Here is a 20,939-nt window from a genome sequence, read left to right on the forward strand (position 1 = left end):
TATTTGGCATTAGAGATAAAACCCAGGTGGTTCTTCTCTAAATATATATGCCTAGTCCACTACTTCTGCTAAAGGGGAATCTTCCTCAGCTACCAGTAGTTCAAGGCTTAGACTGAGGAGCACAGCAAACTAATTTTATTTTTGCAGGGAAGGATGTGGCTAGGGAAGGGGTAGACATTCAGTTATAAAAATCAGCATTCCTATTCAATTGTCATTGTACTGACTTCCTGGACATGGCTGGTGCAGCACCTCACAAATGGGATAAATCAGAGAGAGGCTACAGAGAAATACCTTCAAATATTAATATTTAAAAAGCAGAAGTCTGATTCTGCTGCCATTTTTAGTTCTTTCTCCCTCCCCTTCTTTCCTCTGGTTCTATCATTTCCCTCCCTTTTTGTTTTCCTATTTATTTTTTTTCTTCTCTTCACTAAGGCTCTGCCCATCTTTCCTGGGAAAAACTTTCCTCCAAACTGGAGCAGCTTCTGATTTATGCTTTTATTTGTTTTGTTTTCTCTTCCCCATCTCTCCTTGCATTCATTACACTCCCCTTTGCTTTACCTGCTCATTCCTTCAGTTAATATAATCTCTCTGCCTTCCTCCCTTACTCCCTCCAGTTCTATCCAGATTGCCACTGTTTGCCACCAGTCTTTAGGAGCTCAACACACTGCTCAGATCTGAATGTCTCCAACGCTCCCTGCCCTAGCTAATAACCACAGGGTGACTCCAATCATCAAGCACCACTTGAATTTGGAAACACCATTAACTGTAAAACTATATGATTCTCCCCCCTCATTCAATCAACCCTCACTCCATCAACATGCAACAGCTGCCTTTAAAATATTTCCAATCTTCCCTAGTACAGGGAATGTCTAGGGGATACTGCGTATACTTTGGCCTGATCTACCAGAACACCATTTTGGGTTAAGGCTGTGATTTTTTTTTAATCATATAGTTAGAATCATAGAACCATGGGGTTAGAAGGGACTGCCAGGGTCGTCTAGTCTAACCCCCTGCTAGGGTGCAGGATATGTTGTGTCTAAACCATCCAAGACAGATGGCTATCCAGCCTCTTTTTGAAAACCTCCAACGAAGGAGCTTCCATGACTTCTTTAGGCAGTCTGGTCCATTGTCCTACTATGCTTACAGTTAGGAAGCTTTTCCTGAGATTTAATCTAAATACCACTACAGCTGCTAGTGTGAACACAGTTATATAAGACACCTTTACATATAGAGCACCTTTTCAATATGGGAAGGGGACTAGGCTGTACTAATACAGGGCATTTTTATATTAATATAACTATGTCCACATTAGGGGTGTTGTACCGCTTTAACTGGTGTAATTAAAACTGTACAACTATCGTGGCCAGAAAAGACCTTAGATCATTTAGATATTTATATAGCTTCTATGGGTGACCTCTGTAACTGAATTTATTCCTCAGAATGATGCATAGTATTTTCATATATCTTTGTAAAAGACATCAGGGCTATTTATTTGTTGTATAGATTATTGCTGGAAGTATTAATACATTTTTCCCATAGGTTTCCAGTTGTTTTTGATGGCAGACGTAAGAGGGAATATATGACTTATGTTCTAGACACAGACTGTTTTTTTGCCATTTGTAGTTGATTCTAAACATAAATTGCTTTTAAATCCCATATTCTGATCACTTTCAGCACTGTCATTAAGACCTCCCAGCTCTACTTGTGTGTGTTTGGATATAAATTTCTTTTTTATGTACTGTAGAACAGTTCTAAATAACTTGTTCTAAAATCTGTCAATATGAAAACCAACATAGAATCCTAGAGTATTTTTCCTTGCTCTCTTCCAATAGGAGCTCTGTGGAAATCCAGGAACTATTTTATCCTCTGCTATCCTTTAGGTAGCAGTAAGATTTCCTATCTGATTAGGACACAGAATCAACTGTTATCACATGACTGAGTGCTGTTTGGATTCGCTCACTCATCTGTTCTGTTTGCTGACAAGGCAGAAGTACTGGGATGTGAAATGAAAGATACACCAGGTAGTTTCCCTGTGCTAGACAACTGAAGAGTTCAGGTTACACAAACTGCATTTTCTGACACAGTAGGTTGGAACTTGTTTCAATGATTGGCTTCTGACTACTAGTTATGAAAATGCACCCATTCTTACTGGTACTGTGACTCATCCAATCCCCATTTGTATGCATATTACCATAATCTAGTTTTTGAGCTTTAGGGGGAAGGGATTGTCTCTGTTTTACTTGTTTCTACATTGCCTTGCACAGTGGGGCAGTGATCCCTACTTGGGGCCTCTAAGCACTACTAAAATATAAATAGTAATAAAACCATAATTTATCTAAGGTGGCCCCTGTTAGGGTAATTGAGCACCTCACAATCTTTAATGTATTAGGCTCATAACAGCCCTGTGAAATATTATCCTCATTTTACAGATGGGAACTGAGTCAGAGGGACTTGACAGAGGGTACCAAGGAAGCAGGGAACTGAACCCAGCTCTCCAAAGTCCTAAGCCAGCACCCTAGTGACTGACCCATCCTTCCTCTCTTATAATAGAGAATGTATGTATGCTCAAATAAAGGCATACATTATGCAGGTACTCCTTTGTGACACAGTGGTTACAAACCATTCTTTTATTCCATTAATTTGCATGTGCAGTTTGTAAGTCAGACTCCATCTCCGGTTTAACAAATACACGATGCAATAACAGTTGGTGGTTGAATGATTCCTAACCTTACCATTACTTACAAAATAGCCATTTACTCTGAAATTAGCATTACAATAAAGAAGCTATTTGTTTCTCTGTTTGTTTTTATGTCTGCTTCTCAGGCCTTCCATAAGGATAGAATGTGTCAGATCTGCTCTACTTTGTGTGATCATGTTGCCTTTTACAGGCAGCTCCAGCTTATACGGGATGTAGGCACAAATTCTGCTCCCTTGACTGCTACAAGTAGTTCTACTGACTTCAGTGGAACTATTTGGGTGGGTAAGGTAACTTGACCTATAAGCCCTAACGGAGTACAACTTATACAAGCTACACGAGCAATATTGCTAATACAAGAAAGTCATTGACGGCTGCAGCCTATGTTGTATCCACTTGCTCCACGGACACACAAGAAGGCTACGGGAAGTTGAAATCTTTATGCTCCCCAGAGCAGAGAATTCATTTCGTCATAGCAGTCCTTGAGCACTAGACACTCAAAGGGGGCAGAAAGGTGGTACAGCCATGGCCCCATGCCATGTATGCACCAGAACTGGTCAGCAATGCTATGGCGCATAGTGCACCCCCTGAACGGATCTAGCAGTGGACATGTTCGTCCCATACCATGGGAGTCCCAGGAAGTACACTTGTACACTAAGATTGGGTATTATTCAAAGATGAAGGAGGAAATAACAACTAAAGAAAAAATACAGTCATCCAACCTCCATAAAATTTGTCTTTCAAACCTAATTACTGAAGTAATGAACCATCATTACTTCATAAAAGTTTCCCTGATTATCTAATTATTAATAATTAGGGATGTGCCTGAGTATAACATTAATCAAAACCTAATACAAAGTATAAAGTTTAAAAAATATCAAATACTTTCACATATCTTTTTACAATTAAAGTTGTATGTCCCATTCACTCTGCTTTCATTTCCATTTCCATTGTTTATTTCACTAGCACTGTACCAGTATTATTTGGCACTGAAATATCAAAGTAAGAATACATTGAAAGACAAATAGACTGTGGTCCAAATTCATCCTTCCTATGAATTCACTGCGTGAATTTGGACCATTACATTTATAGGACCACATTCATAGATTCCAGGTCAGCAGGGACCATTGTGATCTAGTCTGACTTCCGATATAGCACGGACCAAATAATTCCTAGAGCATATTTTTTAGAAAAGCATCCAATTGTCAGTTAAAAATTGTCAGTGATGAAGAATCCACCACGATCCTTGGTAAATTGTTCCAGTGATTAATTACTGTCGTCATTAAAAATTTACATCCTATTTCCAGTCTGAATTTGTCTACCTTTATCTTCCAGCCATTAGACTGTTATACCTTCCTCTGCTAGACTGAAGAGCCCATTGTTAAATATTTATTCCCCATGTAGGGACTTAACGGACTGTGATCAAGTCACCCCTTAACCTTCTTTTCGTTAAGCAAAATAGATGGAGTTCGAGTCTAATCATTGTGTATTCTTTCTGCCAGATGGAGTCAGCAACAAGGGCCAGGTTCAATATCTAGGGGTTCCTCTTAATAGTACAAAACAGAACTGGCTCAAGCCCCTTCCCAGTAATTTGGGAAAACTAAACACCACCCTGAGCACCTCTAAGAGGCAATACTTCCCCACTTGCAAGTGCTGAGTCTGTGTATAGCAAAACAAAAGTTAATAAAAAGGGAAAGAGAACCCAGCATTAATTGGGGGGAAACACCACAGCCACAATTTGAAAACATTACACTCACCCCACATTATGTCAGGCAGTGTCCTTTGCCTCAGTTTCCTGCTTTGAGGTGTGAATGTCTAATGAACCACTGTCCCTTCAACACGCCACTCCCTGTCCCCTCTGCTGCACCCCACTCACTGTTGGTTGTCCTTGGTCAGTGAGGACTCTGAGTTCGGAGAGGTGCATTCATGGGGGTTCACCTCTCTCCCCGGTGCTGCTGAAACTGACTCATTGCTGCTGCTATCTCTGCCACCTCTGTCGCTGTATCATGTGTGCTGCTTGCCACTCACTGGCACTTCAGTGATGTTACATGCAGAGCATCCACCACTTTGGCCAAGCTCTAAGTGATTTCAGCTCTGAATGATTTCACTGGTTAGTAGGGACCCCTCAGCTGTTGTCTCTTTGTTGTCTTCTAATGCAACGCTATCCCCACACCTACTCTTCCGTGATGTCAGCTCTAGTAATCACTGAGCAGAAACAAGGACTCTCAGTTGAGTCCAGTCAGCTCTGTCTATAAACACTGGAGAAGGGAGGATCAGATGGTGCCTAGAACTCTTTAGACAGCATCCATCCCATCAGATAGCAACACCTGTCCCAACCCTCCCTCCTCTCAGTTTCACTAGGAATTGGTATCCCTATGGACCCCTGCATGGCTGGTGCAATCAAGTCATGATTACTTGTGTTTAAGTTACCATTACATTTTACTTCAGCGATCAGTTGCTCTTTATCTGTCAAGACAAGATGTAATATAGAATTCCCCTGTGTTGGCTGCAACACTTTCTGAGGTAGAAAATTGTCATCTATAATATTTAGAAATTCCAGGGATCTTTTAATACTGGTAGCTTGACGCCTGCAGCATATGCCATTCACATTGAAGTCCCCCATGATCACAAACTTATTCTTTCCCCCTACACTCTATATATAGGTGTGTTCGGAGTCAGTCATCCTGTTCCCTAGTGCGATTTGGTGGTCTGTAGCAGACCGCAAGCAATACCCCATATTGTGTTCTGTCTGTTAGGACACTGATCCATAAGCATTGAAGATCATTTTCTTCCAAATTGTCAGTGACTCAGAAATAGGTAGTGCCATTTTTGACAGAGTGACACTTCCCCTCTGCCTACTCCATCCTTCCTAAATAAATTTAACTATTGATTTTAACATTCCAGGCATGGGAATCATCCCACCAGGTTTCAGTAATACCAACTAGATCAAATTTATTCTCATAAATGAGCAATTCCAATTCCTCCTGTTTGTTACCCTGGCTGCTAGCATTAGCCTATGAACTAAAGAATTTCTTCTGTTCATGTCCTTTGGTTCCTTGATTAATTTTATTCTCAACATCTCAGTTTTGTGCTGAGTGCTCATATCTGTCCTCTTTCCCCTCTCCCCGTTTCGCTTTTAGTTTAATGCCCTCCTGATTACTCTAGCAAGCCTGGCCCCAAATCTAAGTAGATGTAATTTACATCTTCTTCCAGCCCTCTTAATATGCAAGTTACACCTAGTTAGATTCCTTTAGACTCAGATCCACTTACAAATGTATAACGTGCATCTCTTTATGCATCACCACTGCATTTGTTCTACAGAATATCATTCAGCCCAAAGTACATTATATATGGCTATACTAGGGTCACATCAGCTGCCATTTAAATGCCACCCATTCTGCTTTACTAACAAACAACAGCACGACCAGTTACTGTGCCATTAAGCAGCTAACCAGTCTCAGGCAGGAAATGAAGCAGAATAAAAAAGATTTAACTGCAAGGAAAATTTAGGTAGGCAGCACGTAATTACACAAACTAGGACACAGCCAGGCACTCACACTGCTTTTAAACACACCCTTTGAAAGGAAGCCATGGAATCCTTAAGAGATTAACGTCTCTGGAACACTGGACTTTCACACAACAAAATTCCTTCTTTCACTATACTGCTCTGGCTCTGTACTGGCGTAGAGGACAGAGCACCAATTACTGAATCATTGACACCATTTCCTGTAGCCCTGGATTTTCTTTGGAAGTTTCCCATTCAAACACTGACTGGACCCAACCTCACTTGTATGGTCTGTGATAGTTGTATGGTCTGCGATGTGTTGTTAGTAAGTATATGCAGAGTAGTTTGGATGAATAATTCTCAGAGTATGGGTTAAACAGTTTGCTTCAGCCACACTCTTTACTATGTATTAGCATTGTGACATGGTAGGCTAAATTGCATGATGCTGTTTCTAATCCCTGATTGGATGACAAACATTTTAATAGAACAACAATTCACTTTCTGATACAATTTTTTGGAAGAATAATAATTTGTGCTAAAATTAAAATGTGTGGATTGACAAATATTTTCACAACTGCCCAACAGTCTTCCATATATTCATGAATAATAATGGAGTGGTACCCCATTATCCTCTCAGAACTCTTATTTTAAGATGATAGTATCAAATAATTTAATTATTCAGTCAGATCTACTTTTGAATATGTTTCAAAAAAACAATGTAATTACTTTGGGCCAGATTCTGCTGCCTTTACTAATACCAAGTAGTCTCTCTCAGGCTGAGTAGTGCTTAATAGTGCCAATGGGGATTAGGCACATTTGAGGATCTGGTCCTTACTTCCCAAGTAATCCCATTGATTTCAGTAAGATATTACTCAGTGCAATTAAGGGTGGCAGAGGCTGGCCCTTTATTTTTAACTAATGGCTAACAATTAAGGGCCAGACTGTGCATTGAGGCACAAACCTGAGCACAGTATAAATGGCACCACCCCCACAATAGCCCTGGGACACGCCTTTGAGGCCCACTTCCTTCCCTGTTTTTGTCTAGCTCCATGGTATATTAATTTGCTGCTGGCCTATGTCAGCCACAAATTACAATATTCCCTGCAGCAACCCAGCTGCACAGAGCAGTCTGAGGATCAGAGGCAAGATTCCACTCACTGCTAGCCCATCCCTCAACACCTGCGCCCAGGAAAGCAAGAATGAGTGGAGAGGAATCAGAGGACATACAATGCGCACTTATTTCTGTATGCCTAGACCAGCATCTGGTAGCCTGTGCAGGATTATAAAGGGAATCCTCACCTCTCCATACACATTGGCCAGGCATATAGTCCAAGTCAGGATCTATCTCTAAAAGCCAAAATCAGTCAGGCAAAAGGAATTTAGTCTCTTTCTTGGAATAAAATGATATCTATGATATTCTATACAGTTTTGCAAATTATTTCCTGTTCATTTTCAGCATGATCACTCTACAGATTTGCTTTATCACTTAAATGAGTGTAAATAGCCATCTAGCACACTAATAGTAAAAGTTAAGATACAGACGTACCATAAAACTAATGAACAGAAGCATCATGTCTCAGACACCTCTTTTCAGACTTTTTAGATAACTACAATACTGCACAATTTATGCTGAAGGGTTAGAAGAATCTATTTAAAAAATTAACCACAGTTAAAGGGTTCACCAGACATTTATCAGAGGGACAGAATATGGCATTTTTGAAGAAATTTATTCTGGGCGACATAAGACATTTTATCAAATTAAAATTTAATGAACACAAAAGCTGCACTCATCTGTTATGTTCCCAGTGATTCCAGGCCAGAAAGAGTATGTAACCCAAGATGAAATGGGAATTACTTGGTTTCTACACTACAGCCTACAACATCCTTTTATCTATACTACATGCATCACCGGGGCATCCATAAGTTGTTTGCTTCTCTCCCCTTTTTCCTGCACACAGAAAGATGTTTTTCATCCCATAATTATTTATTTTGTTGTTGGAGAAACTAGTAAAGAGGAAGGCCTTGCTTTGACCAAAGGCAGTCTACTCGTCATAGAAGGAAGTTCCACAAACACATGCCGTCATCAAGAAGGCTCTTTCTCCCATTTCCACTAGATTCACTCGTTGGAGATAGTTTTGATTTTTCCTGAGCAGTACAAATGTCATGGTCACACCGGGCCAGCTGATTCTTGATATTGCCCAGGCTTAACCCATTAAAACCAATGGGATCAATGGGCAATGAAGACCAAGACCTTGGAACTTGATAGGGAGTCACTGAAATGATCAGAACACCTACAACATATACTTACAACAACCTGTATTGTTCCAGTGGACTGCTCTGTATTACACCATCTGGCGATATTTCTTGACTGTAGTTTCATTCTCAGGTTGGAATGCCTTATCGCCAAGTCTGTGTTAGTCAGGTTGGGACAGAGCCTTCCAGAGAGAATACATGGAAGAAGGCATTTTTTGTAGACATTGCTATTTAGTATCCAGTACCTGTGAGGAGTCTAAAAGGACAAGGCTATTTTAGAGAGAGGGTGATTATATAGTGTTTGTTAGCTCTTCACATTTTCCTCTCTTCCCACCAGAATCACCACTATTATGGCTGGATTTAGTTTCAGACAGTTGTTCTTCTGATGTGCTGATTCCATTCAGCCACTAGCATAGCTGGGAAATGGTTCTATTTGTATTGGACGTGAAGAAGATGTGAAGTGTAGTACTGTCTCTGCACTGCTGGCACCCAAGACCATGATGTCTTACAAACTGCCCCCCAGTGGATTATCCTATATATTTACAATGATGGAGAAGGAAATGGAGCCTTGTGGAATTCCACAGTTGAGAGCTCTGAAAGTGGAGCTGCAATCTGAACGTAAGAGTGGTCATACCAGGTCAGATCAATAGTGCATCTAGCCCAGTATCCTGTCCCCAATCAGTGATCAATGCCAGATGCTCCAGAACAGGCAATCAAGTGATCCATCCCCTGCCATCCACTCCCAGCTTCTGGTAGTCAGAGGCTAGGAACACTCAGAGAATAGGGTTGCATCACTAACCATCTTGGCTCATAGCCATTGATGGACCTATCTTCCATCAATTTACCTAATTCTTTTTTGAACCCAGTTATAGTTTTGGCCTTCACAACATCCCCTGGCAACGAGTTCCACAGGTTGCCTGTGTGTTGTGTGAAGAAGTACTTCCTTTTTTTAAACCTGCTGCCTATTAATTTCATCGTGTGATCCCTGGGTCTTGTGTTACGTGAAAGAGTAAATTACACTTCCTTATTCATTTTTGTCCACACCATTCATGATTTTATAGACATCTAACATATCCCCCCTTAGCCATCTCTCTTCCAAGCTGAAAAGTCCCAGTTTTTTTAATCTCTCTTCATATGGAAGCTGTTCCATGCTCCTAATCATTTTTGTTGCCTTTCTCTGTATCTTTTCCAATTCTGATATATCTTTATTGAGATGAGGGGACTGGAACTGCAGGCAATATTCAAGGTGTAGGAATACCATCAATTTATATAGTGGTATTATCATATTTTCTGTTTTATTATCCATCCCTTTCCTAACGGTTCATAACTTCGTTAGCTTTTTTGATTGCTGCTGCACACTGAGTAGATGTTTTCAGAGAACTATCCACAATGACTCCAACATCTCTTTCTTGAGTGGTAATAGATAATTTTAGACCCCCATCATTTTATATGTATAGTTGGGATTATGTTTTCCAGTGTGCATTACTTTGCATTTATCAGCACTGAATTTCATCTGCCATTTTGTTGCCCAGTCACCCAGTTTTGTGAGATCCCTTTGTAACTCTTCACAGTCTGCTTTTTACAGTAGAACCTCAGAGTTACAAACACCTCAGGAATGAAGGTTGTTCGTAACTGTGAAATGTTCGTAACTCTGAACAAAAAGTTATGGATGTTCAAACAACAAGTTTACAACTTAACATTGACTTATACAGTTTTGAAACTATACTACGCAGAAGAAAAATGCTGCTTTTAACCATCTTATTTTAATGAAACAAGCACAGAAACAGTTTCCTTACCTTGTCAAATCATTTTTATTAAACTTCCCTTTTATTTTTTAGTAGTTTATGTTTAACCGTATTTGCTTTTTGTCGTTGTCATCTCTGCGGCTGCCTGATTGCATTCTTCCAGTTGCAAATGAGGTGTATGGTTGACTGGTTACTTTGTAACTCTGTTTTTCATAACTCTGAGGTTCTACTCTATGTTGTAACAGCATTGGTCCCACTACAGATTCCTGGGAGACCTCACTATTTACCTCTCTCCATTCTGAAAACTGACCACTTATTTCTACCTTTTGTTTCCTGTCATTTAACCAGTTACTGATCCAGGAGAGGGCCTTCCCTCTTATCTCATGACTGACATCATTACCTCTAGGTCTGCCTTGTTAGGGAGGTTTAGGCCCACTACAGCATAGTGACTTTCACCTCTGCTAGATCTCTGAGACAATCCAGCTCGATTTCATTATTGTTAGTACCTTATACTATGGAGGGGTCCAGTAACATCAAGCATAGCTGTACAAAACTCAGCCATTTCACTTCACAAGGTTTCATTTCATTCAATATTTGTACTATTGCACGTCTCAACTTTTGCTTTGAGTTCTAGGTTCAAATTAACCCCAAACTTGTTTGAAGTAGATTAATTTCTCCTGGCTTCACACTGAAACCATAACACAATCATGGGCCCTGCTCGAGAGCCCTAAAGGTTGGAGTTTCAAGTTTGTAGCAAATAGAACTAGGTGAATTCCTAATGTTTCCGTTTACACTGTACAGATTTACATGGCTGAAGTGTGCAAAGGTTTTGTGCAGGAAAAGGCCAATCCAACATCCCTAATCAAGTTACAGGGCTGCAACACAGACCTCCTCTTGTAATTGCTATTCCAGCCAGTGTGCTCAATAGCCAAATCCCCTCTCCATGCTAGTTGCACAGGTTAATCCCAGATAGCATTGACCCCTCCTGTCCCCTGCACCAGCATTGCCCTCTATATTGGCCTATGTGGGGCTGACATGGAAAACTCCAGTGTGGCGTGCAGAAGCTGACAAAGCCATGTGGCTGCTCCATCTGCTGCCTCCCACATAGCCCCTTTTCCTCCCCAGCATAGGTAGAGAGCTTTGCACGAGCCCTCTGTGCTTGGGTGAAATCTGTTTGTGAACATTTCACACAACCTTCCTCCATAGTCTTCCTACATAACAAACAATATTATTGATGCTGATCATTGGCGTTTATTTACATTCCTGATCATTTCTTTTACCTTTCTATACTGGGTTTCACTTCTGGGAACACCATTTTATCTGTCAGTGCTAGTTAGCTGATGGTATGTTTTCTACAGTAATACTTTTTAGGAAGCAGGCTGTTTAAGGAATTAATGTAAAATGCCAGATGTCGAAAGTTCAGAGGAAGGTCAATAGTTCAAATATCTGACCTCTAACCACCCCTGTAATACCCAAATGTTTCCAGATATTTTTAAGAAGTGTTTTACTTTTACCTTACCAGGATATATATTTATATGAGTGTTTTAACATCGTTAGGAGACATTAGGATGATTCAGCGTATGGTGCTGGTGCTAGAACTAGAGCCTGCAGTCTGGTGGCCAAATGTCTTGCCCTCCTTACACCACATATTTACCAGAATCAGGCTGTTCCTCTTGCCAGCTAGCTAGTGGCATGCTCGATGTATAGCTTCTTCATTATTCTGGCCATAGCTAACACATTGGGTTAACTGTGCTTACAGCTGAGTAGTCTGCATGGAAATTCTGAGCTGCTAAATTTGAACCAGGAGGTTGTTTCCAGTTCCTGGGCATTGGGTGGGAAGTTTGGGGATAGACGGGTCAGGAAACACAGACCTAGGGGATCGTGCGATAGTGTTGGCAGGCTCTCCACACACAAACCTGACGATCCAGGCTTCAGTTGCGTTCATGCTGCAAAATGAATGGGATTGGACCTGCACCACACTGGGACTTGGGCTCAAATCTATATCCCTCGGCGAAGACACAGGCCCAAGTCTTGAGTTTTCTGGCATGAGTCAGACGGCTTTGTGCGTGGATGGTCAGGGGATGGGGCTTACTCTTGAGTCTGAGCCTGGGTTTGCTATGCAGTGTAGACATACCCATTGAGGCCAAGAATTTAGTAAGAAAACAAAAAGGGACTGGACATCTTTATAGATTAAAAATATCCAGAGTTATCACAATTTACTATAACATACATTTTTGAAGGGCTATTAAACCTTATGGTTCAGGACTTAAGCCAATCACTAACTATTACAGATCAGGATGAGACCTATCGATACAGAATAATGGACTAAATGGACATTAGGAGCTTAGGAATTGCCATGCTGGATCAGACCTATGACAGATTTGCCACAAGTCTAAAAGATCAACTAACAAGCAACAAAATGAAAAAATAACCAGTTTAAAGCCAATATAGCATCTTTTTCATGAACCATATATGTAGCCCTTCTTCTGGGTGTTGTCAGCAGTAACAGGACCAGTTCAAATAAAGAACAAAGAAACCCCACTGGCTCAAACTACAACCCAGAATTTTTGGGATCACTAAATACCTTACCAAGTATACTTATAAGGCAACACTTTCCAACTCATAAGCACTGAGTCCGTGTATGAAACAAGGGGAACTAAATTAGTAGGGAAAGGAAACACAACATCAACTTGGGAAAACAGCAACAACATATTGTGACATTCCCCTCTGGTGTTATCTGGACTGGTGATCTGCTAGGTCACTCCAATCCTTGACTCTGGGAGCCAGCTTTACCCTGCTGTGCTGTGAGAACCCCCACTCCCGGGCTGTTCATGCACAGCCTCTATCATGTAAGCTGCTCCTGGCTATGTGAGTGAGCACTTTTGGCCAGCTGCTGCTTGGACTGTGCAACCAAATGACACTAGCCAATATCTCCAGTCCCAGACACAACCCTAGGAACTTCTGTCTTGCAGCGTGCAGTTATGCCCGCTGGACGCTGCAAACTTATATGAGTTCGTCAATTTAACAAAGAAATTGATATGTACCAGCCTTGTTATCCCAAGGGGAGTCTCTTCAAACCAAACACTCTGCTTCAGGTAGAATAAACAAAAAGATTTATTAGCTACAAAAATAGATTTTAAGTGGTCGTAAGTCAAAGCATAACAAGTCAGATTTGGTCAAATGAAATAAAAGCAAAACGCATTCTAAGCTGATCTTAACACTTTCAGTGCCCTTACAAACTTAGATGCTTCTCATCACAGGGTGGCTGATTGTGCTTCAGCCAGGCTCTCCCCTTTGATCAGTGCTTCAGTCGCTTGGTGCTGTGTCTGTAGATGTAGGTGGAAAAGAGAGGAAGAGCATGGCAAACATCTCTCCTTTTTATCATGTCCTTTCTTCCCTCTTGGCTTTGCCTGCCCCCCCCTTCAGAGTCTGGTGAGCATTACCTCATCGCAGTCCCAAACTGACCAAAGGAAGGGGGTGACTCACTCAAGAGTCCACAGATCCTTTGTTGTTGCATAGGCCAGTGTTCTTTGTTCCTGTGAGTCTGGGCTGGGTTTGTCCCATACATGTCCTGATAAGGTGTGAACTGCCCCTCTGCGTCTGGAGAGTTTTTGCCTGGGCTTGCTTTAAGCCATGAGGACACATTCTCAGCCTCATAACCATTGTTCCCTCTAAGCGGTGCACATGTGCGTTCGCAAACAGATCCTAAACCCCGTGCACATGGCGAAACACTGCATGCACAAAAATTTGTACAGAAGCACAAAAATTTGCACACACAACCTGTCAAAAATTTGCACAGAAGAAATGTTTTGCGCACATGGCCTGTCAAAAATTAGAGGGAACATTGCTCATAACTATATACATGACATTACAACCTATAACATTACTATAACAATGATTACTATAACATTACTATAACAACAATGCTCAGTGCATCATGAGCCTTCCGAAGACACCCAACGTGACAAACTTTGCATTAGATACCACACAATCATATTAAAAGGATGAACATGGGGGTGCTGGGTGTTCCCCCAAGGTACAGATCGTTACACATATTTCAATGAATGTAAGTAAATCACTCCCCCAAGGTAACTCTAGAAGGAGTCTGTTAGCTCTGTTCCCCACCCGCCAGTGCGTACATCCAATAGGCAAATGTCCCTTTACAATGTCACTTTCTCCTTCCCCATCCACTAAACTCCATTCACAGTTTGGTGTCAGTGAGTAGCATAGTCAGGATCCTGATGTGCATCCAGGAATGCCTGTCTCCAGACCTCTGGGAAGTGCTGTTTGGTCTGGTCCTGAGACTCCACCATCTAGCCCAGCTCTAGTGATTTCAGCTTTATTTAGTGGCTGCATAGGAGAGGCCTCACCAGAGTTCACTCAAAGCTCTATTGCGGCCTTCTGTGGCTTCAGTGAAGAGCCCTCTCTGCATTGTACCCTATCAAGGAGCCACCCCACCACTGTATCACCAACCATCACAAAGTCCTCTCTTTGCATCGTCTCTCACTGTGAGACTCTCTCAACAGCACAGGAGCCCCAGCAAATGGGACAATAGTGTATAGGACCCTTGAACAGACTTCTTGCAACCAGGGATGCACACTTCATTTCCCCTCAGTTCAGTTCCACCATGCAACCAATTCTGAGTTTGTGTACAGTTATGGTGGCTCCCAAAGTGTCACTAGAGGAATTCAGGGTAGAAAGCTTATGCAAACAAAGCCCTCTCTGTAGCTGTATTTCACCTGGCTCACCAACAGAGGAGGGAAGAGAGTTCCTTATCCTTAGGAACTTCCATTCATCTAGAATTCTGGGGAACTAGTTTATGCAGGTGAAGCAGCTCTGTGGCTCTTCTTCTACCTATTTACCAACAGATGGGAGCAGAGAGCTCCTTACCCTCGAGGGCATCAAGCCATTATTTCCATTTTTTTCCCTTTTTGACCCATCGAAGCTCTCTAGGTGCAGAGTAACAGCTAAAATTACATACATTTATCAATCCCCCTCCTTTTTTTTTTAAATGGAAAGAGACAACAGAGCTCCTGAAAAGAAACCTCAGCCTCAAGCAATTTCCAGAGTCCCAGACTAATCTCCACTGTTATGTTAAAATGTATCAATATTTGTATAGGGGCAAAACTTGCTCATGTCAGCTTAAGATAGGAAATGTCTTTAATACATGTGCAGGTGAAATAAACAGCAGGACAAATCTTTCTACCTTGTAGCACCATGTACTAACAGAAAGGATTTGAAGAGCTAGCCAGAAATTCATCACTGTACAGAACCGCCCCTCCTGAAAGAAGAGACAGAAGCTTGGTAAAAAGTTCCTCTTTCCTCAGCTTATTACTATTATTTCATGACACTTCCACATGATGAAATAAGACATGATAGGCACAATATAGCTGGTACATCCATTTCTAGAGGCATCACACCTCATTATTCTTACTGCAGAGATGGTTTCTGAAACAAACGGTATTATGTTAAATATTATTTCCAGCCAGCCAGGCATGCACTTTGTGATCTCTAATCAATGCTGTTGAGTAAAAGCAGCTGGAAAATGCTTCCCAAAAATTGCAAGTATTTTGCAGCACAGCTCATACTGGATGATCATTTCTTAGTATTTCATTTATGTCTGCTAAGGAATATTCATGGAACGAATCAATGACTACTTTGCAGTTAAATTATTATAGAAACAAATTCCCTGATAAGGGAAGATACATTTAAGAAGTGTCCTATTTCCTGGTAAAGATAAATATCACTTTGTAATAAATGACACTTTGACACTACATAAAAATTCAGCAGCTGAAATAAATTACCATTGGAAATAACATGCTAGGTACAAAGCACTGATGTGAAGTTTGAATATCAGGACTTAGGCACTTATCCTGCAAGGAATTCTGTACAGAATCCTGTGCCTTCATGGAGCACACTGGAGGCCCAGGGATCCACCCATACTTCTTTCACGGTCATGGAACTGAAAAATCTAACAGTAGGAAAGAATAAGCACATGTAAGTTACAGAGAGAAAGGAGAGCTATGTCACAGCAATCAAATATTTTGGAGAAACATGTCTCCGAATTTGTTCCACAAACAATTTGGTTTTGGAAGATTTTTGTGTCACCTGAAATGTAGCAATTCTGCCAGGCTTCAAGACAGGTGCACTTGTGGAAGATGTTGAAAATAAGGAAAAAAGAAGACCCTTTTGCTAGATAATTCACACTTCTAAATCTTTCCTGCTCCACATAACAAACTACTACAACTGCTAGTTACTCCATTAGCTAGTGTGGTAGAGATCTGTACTGTGAATCTAAAGGTTCAAACCATGCTGATGACCCAAGTTGAGGGTCAACAATATGGTTCCACAGAATAGAATTTCTGTTTTGTTTTGTTGTCTTAATTAGGAATTACATACAAAAAACCTCCAATAACTTAACATTAAGGTTACATTGTCAAACACTCAAAAGTTAAGAAATGCCAGAATTAAATCCCTACTTTTGTCACAGAGTTCCTGTAAGAAGCTGGGCAATCCACTTAAACCAAACTATTCACAGGTGACCATTAATTACGTGTTCCTCGTTTTCTGGGTGCCCAACATGAGAGGTGTGGGGACAGATTTACAAAAGGGCTGAGTGCTTACAACTGCAACTGAATCAACTGGAGCTGTGTTTCAAATGTATAAAAATGCTAGGTATTCAGGAAAATCAGGTCCCCTAGGTCTCTTAAGTTAGGCATCCAAAGTTAGTGGACATTTTTGATGATTTCAGGCTTCAATTCACCAGGGTATGGTGAAGATAAACGTCTGTGAAGCAGTCAAATACTATGGAGAAACACCATAGAAATGCCCAGGAGGAAATTATTAATTTTGTGTTTGGTACAGGTTTTGAATGGTGTGCAGTAAATAGCACTCAAGGCCCACACCTTGGATAAAAGAGGATAAAAAGAATATTGAGGCAGGAGTCCTAGAAAAAAATTAGTATGTGAACATGCAACTAAAGACTGTCATAATTCTGGCATTTCCTAATTTTTGAGTGCTTTACTTTGGGACCTAAACATTACTTTTAATGTAGTTTTTTGGATGGAGCAGATATATATTTATTGCACATATGTGCGTGCTCACATGCACGCACACACATCAGACTGTGATTCAACCATTCAATGAACAAGTAGGTCAGACCCCAGAAATTCTCACTGGGTGCTGAGATACACAGATACCAGGAGGTCTGCAGGATTGGGAAAGAGATTTCTAACAGCTTCTTGGTGCCTCTGCAACTTGCTAGCAACACCCTCAGGCCCATATGTAACACTGCTCATACCACCTCCATAAGGAGACATTCTGTTAGATATTACCCCAGTTATCTCACCCAGTTAGTGCTTACTGTGGTTTCTATGGTTTTCTAACATGAGAGGTGCACTTGGCCCTATATTTTCTGGTCCCGCTACTGGTTCTGCAGCAGCATTTATCTGGAAATCACGATTTCAGAGCTGTGCTGACATCGCTGATGAAGCAGGTGCACTGCACAAGCAAATGTGCTTTGGCAAGATAAAGTATTATTTCAGCTGAAGTTGTGGTCCTGAAACAAAATCCATGATGTTCATTCCAATTTCACTGCGGGGAAAAAAAATCAACAAAGTTTGTCAAATGGAAAATTATTTTCAATCTCCTTGCAGAGTATTACAGACAGGAAAAAATTACTGAGGTCTTCACTCCATTTTTGCCTGAGGAAGGAATTTAGTGAGAGACCTAAGGACTAAGTAAGGCCTCAGCTTTTCAACCCACAAACATTGCTTTATAATACTGCATAAATGACATGACAGCAACAGGTGATTAATTAAAGAGAGTGTATTGTGCATTGGAAAAAGCAATATATATTGGCCTGGATCCTCAACGTCAAAGGATTTGAACCTCAGGTTGAATTCCTAATGGCTCTGCGTCTTGTTTAAGACGCAGGTGACATGGCTTCTGAACTAGCTGGTCCCTACTTCCCATCTTTTAAAGGGAGAGAAAAAATATCTACATTTGTTAACCTATTTCAGTGATGTGATTACACGACCAGAATTTCAAAAAACAGAGACCCATATGCCTACGTGCATACCATTACTGAATACACCATTACTGGACTTGTTCTTACCACTGTGGTATTTGCCTTTACCAAATGGACGCACTGAGCATATCATTCTGTGCCTAAAATGTTTATCCAGCCAATATGCTTCAACTGCTGTTTGTCATGTTGATCATACTCATGTCACTGTTACCTCATGCTCCCAACATCAGTTTATTGAATACACATCCTGTCTCTCAACTTATTCTTAGATTGTAATCAATTTGGGGGCAGGGACCATCTTTTGTGATATATACATACAGTGCCTAACACACTATGGCTGGTGCCTTATAGCACTACTGCAGTACAAATAATAAAACATAACAATACGTTGCTTGGAAAGCCTGCCCATAATATTCTTTTCTCCAGTTGTCTTACACAGCATTTGCCAAATATTTACAGTTAGCCACATAAAAATTGGATTTATAAATTCAGAGGTGATACTTGATGGTGCCTATTGGATATCAGTACTTCAAATCAGTGTAAACAACTGTATGTTGGTGCAAATTGATGTAAGGGATTGTCTTAGGGTTGCCAATTTTGTAATATATAAAAACTGGACACTCCAGCAGGAGTGCCGGAACCTCCCCTGCCCCGCCTCTTCTCCATGAGGCCCTGCTCCACCTTGTGCCCCGCAGGCCCCACCCCTGTCCCTAGGCCTCATTCCTGCCCTAACTCTTTTCCAAGGCCCCCACTCCTGCCCCTTCCTGTGGAGGCCCCACCCTCCATTAGCTCCTCTTTACCCCTCCCCGCATCACTCACTGCTCTTCCCCTGTCCTCCCCATCCCTGCATGGGTCAGGAGGGACTTGCCTGCGGAGCCGGGGCTGGAAGCTGCAGCCACCTGATGAAGGTAGAAGGCAGCCCCAGCTGAATAGGGGCTGGAGCGGGTGATGACTCGGTGCCTCCCCCACCTGCAGTAACTGGACTTTGGGTGTCCGGTTGAAAAGGGCTTTTGACTGGATTTTGTGGTCGAAAACCGGGCACCTGGCCACTCTAGAGTGTCTACACATAAAAGTTATTCTGGAACAAAGGTACATATGAACTGAAAGTGGAATAGCTATTCCTGAATAATTCCAAGTGTGAACACCTTATTTTGAAATAAGACCGCCTTTGCTGATTTCACTTAATCCACTTCCACAAATTAAATAAATTCAGAAAGAGGCACTCCAATTCTGGAATAAGAGTGCCCACATATGGAGTTTTTCTGGAACAGCTATTCCCAATTCCATGTATTGACAAGCCCTTACTCAGAAGCTGACATTCTCTTACAAACCTGCCACAATCACATCATTCTGCCCCTGTGGGGGGGGGTAAAAACAAACAATCTTATGCTCTTACCCCATCTATGTCACTACTTAATTTGGGCCAAAGAGTCGTGTGGCTCAGAAGGTAGAGCTCAACAAAATCCTAACGTGGTCAATAGTGGAGAGGCACAAAGCAGCTGGAATGTACCCCATGAATCTGTCTCTCTATACTTACAAGGTATAATACTGTGCATAAAATATCTTCAGGACAGCAGAGAAACATTATCAGTTTTGATAAAAATCACGTGCTTAATATAAACATGTAAAAGTGCAATTCATCCATCAAGTATCATATATGGTAACGGCTGCTTTAACAATCCCTCAGTGGCAGTGTGTGGTAGGTCAATAAGTCAGTGTAAAAGAGGTCATTAACTCATTGCACTGACAAATATATTTGTAATTTCAGTATGCTTAGCAGACATTCTGTATTGCTTTCCTGCACCGCTAGTCACATAACTTACTCTGTTAATAAAATGAACATTTTTTTGAATGGTGAGACTAGTGATATAAAATCATTTTAGAGAAGAGCACATGAGTAATAGGTTTGGATCTCTGGTTGTGGCACCCACCTGCAAAATCTGCATTCTGAGCTAGAGAGAGAAAATGCAGTATTTTAGAATTTGGGTAGATCATACAAGCAACTCTGATCTTGGGTGCACATTGCATTCTTTTACTTTAGAAAGACCTGATAGAATTACAGTTTGCATGAAGCAGAAATCAAGAGGAAATCTTTGCATATGTATTGGCGCCATTTTCAGAACATCAAAACTATGTAAAGCAAGGCTACATTTTTTTTTAAATGATTGCTCTTCATCTGAAAATCTGTAAATTCCAATGACTAAGTACACAGTACAATACACACTACTAAAGGCCAATCCTGCACCCCTAGAAGTAAACTGAACTGTGTCATTTACTTCAAGAGGAACAGCATCAAGTCCTAAATATCCAGATGGAAAGACTTTGTTAGCTTTGGATTGCTAGACTGCTGTCCAACCAAGGTAAACTGTGAAAACCAAGGAAACAAACAAATGAGTCATTCAGTACCCCATCTACACTCACCTGTACCTCTCCTCAAATCACCTCACTTCTCATGGCCCACATAATTCCACCTTTCTCTTACACAACCAAATTGCAGCCATATCTACAACAATTTTTATTAGTAATATGTTCATGTGTTTTGCTTATTAGTACATGCTTAATTTGCGCATGTGAATATCATTCCAGATAAAAACTGCAGTAGATGAATAATGATTCCTATGAGCCATCCATCTGATGGAATGGGCTTGGGCATGGTATTTAGTGCAGAGGTAGCTACTGTCTAAATATATGGAATTATTTCTTCATCAAAAA

Source organism: Chelonia mydas, chromosome 4, assembly GCF_015237465.2.
Source record: "Chelonia mydas isolate rCheMyd1 chromosome 4, rCheMyd1.pri.v2, whole genome shotgun sequence".
Classification (NCBI taxonomy): Eukaryota; Metazoa; Chordata; order Testudines; family Cheloniidae; genus Chelonia; species Chelonia mydas.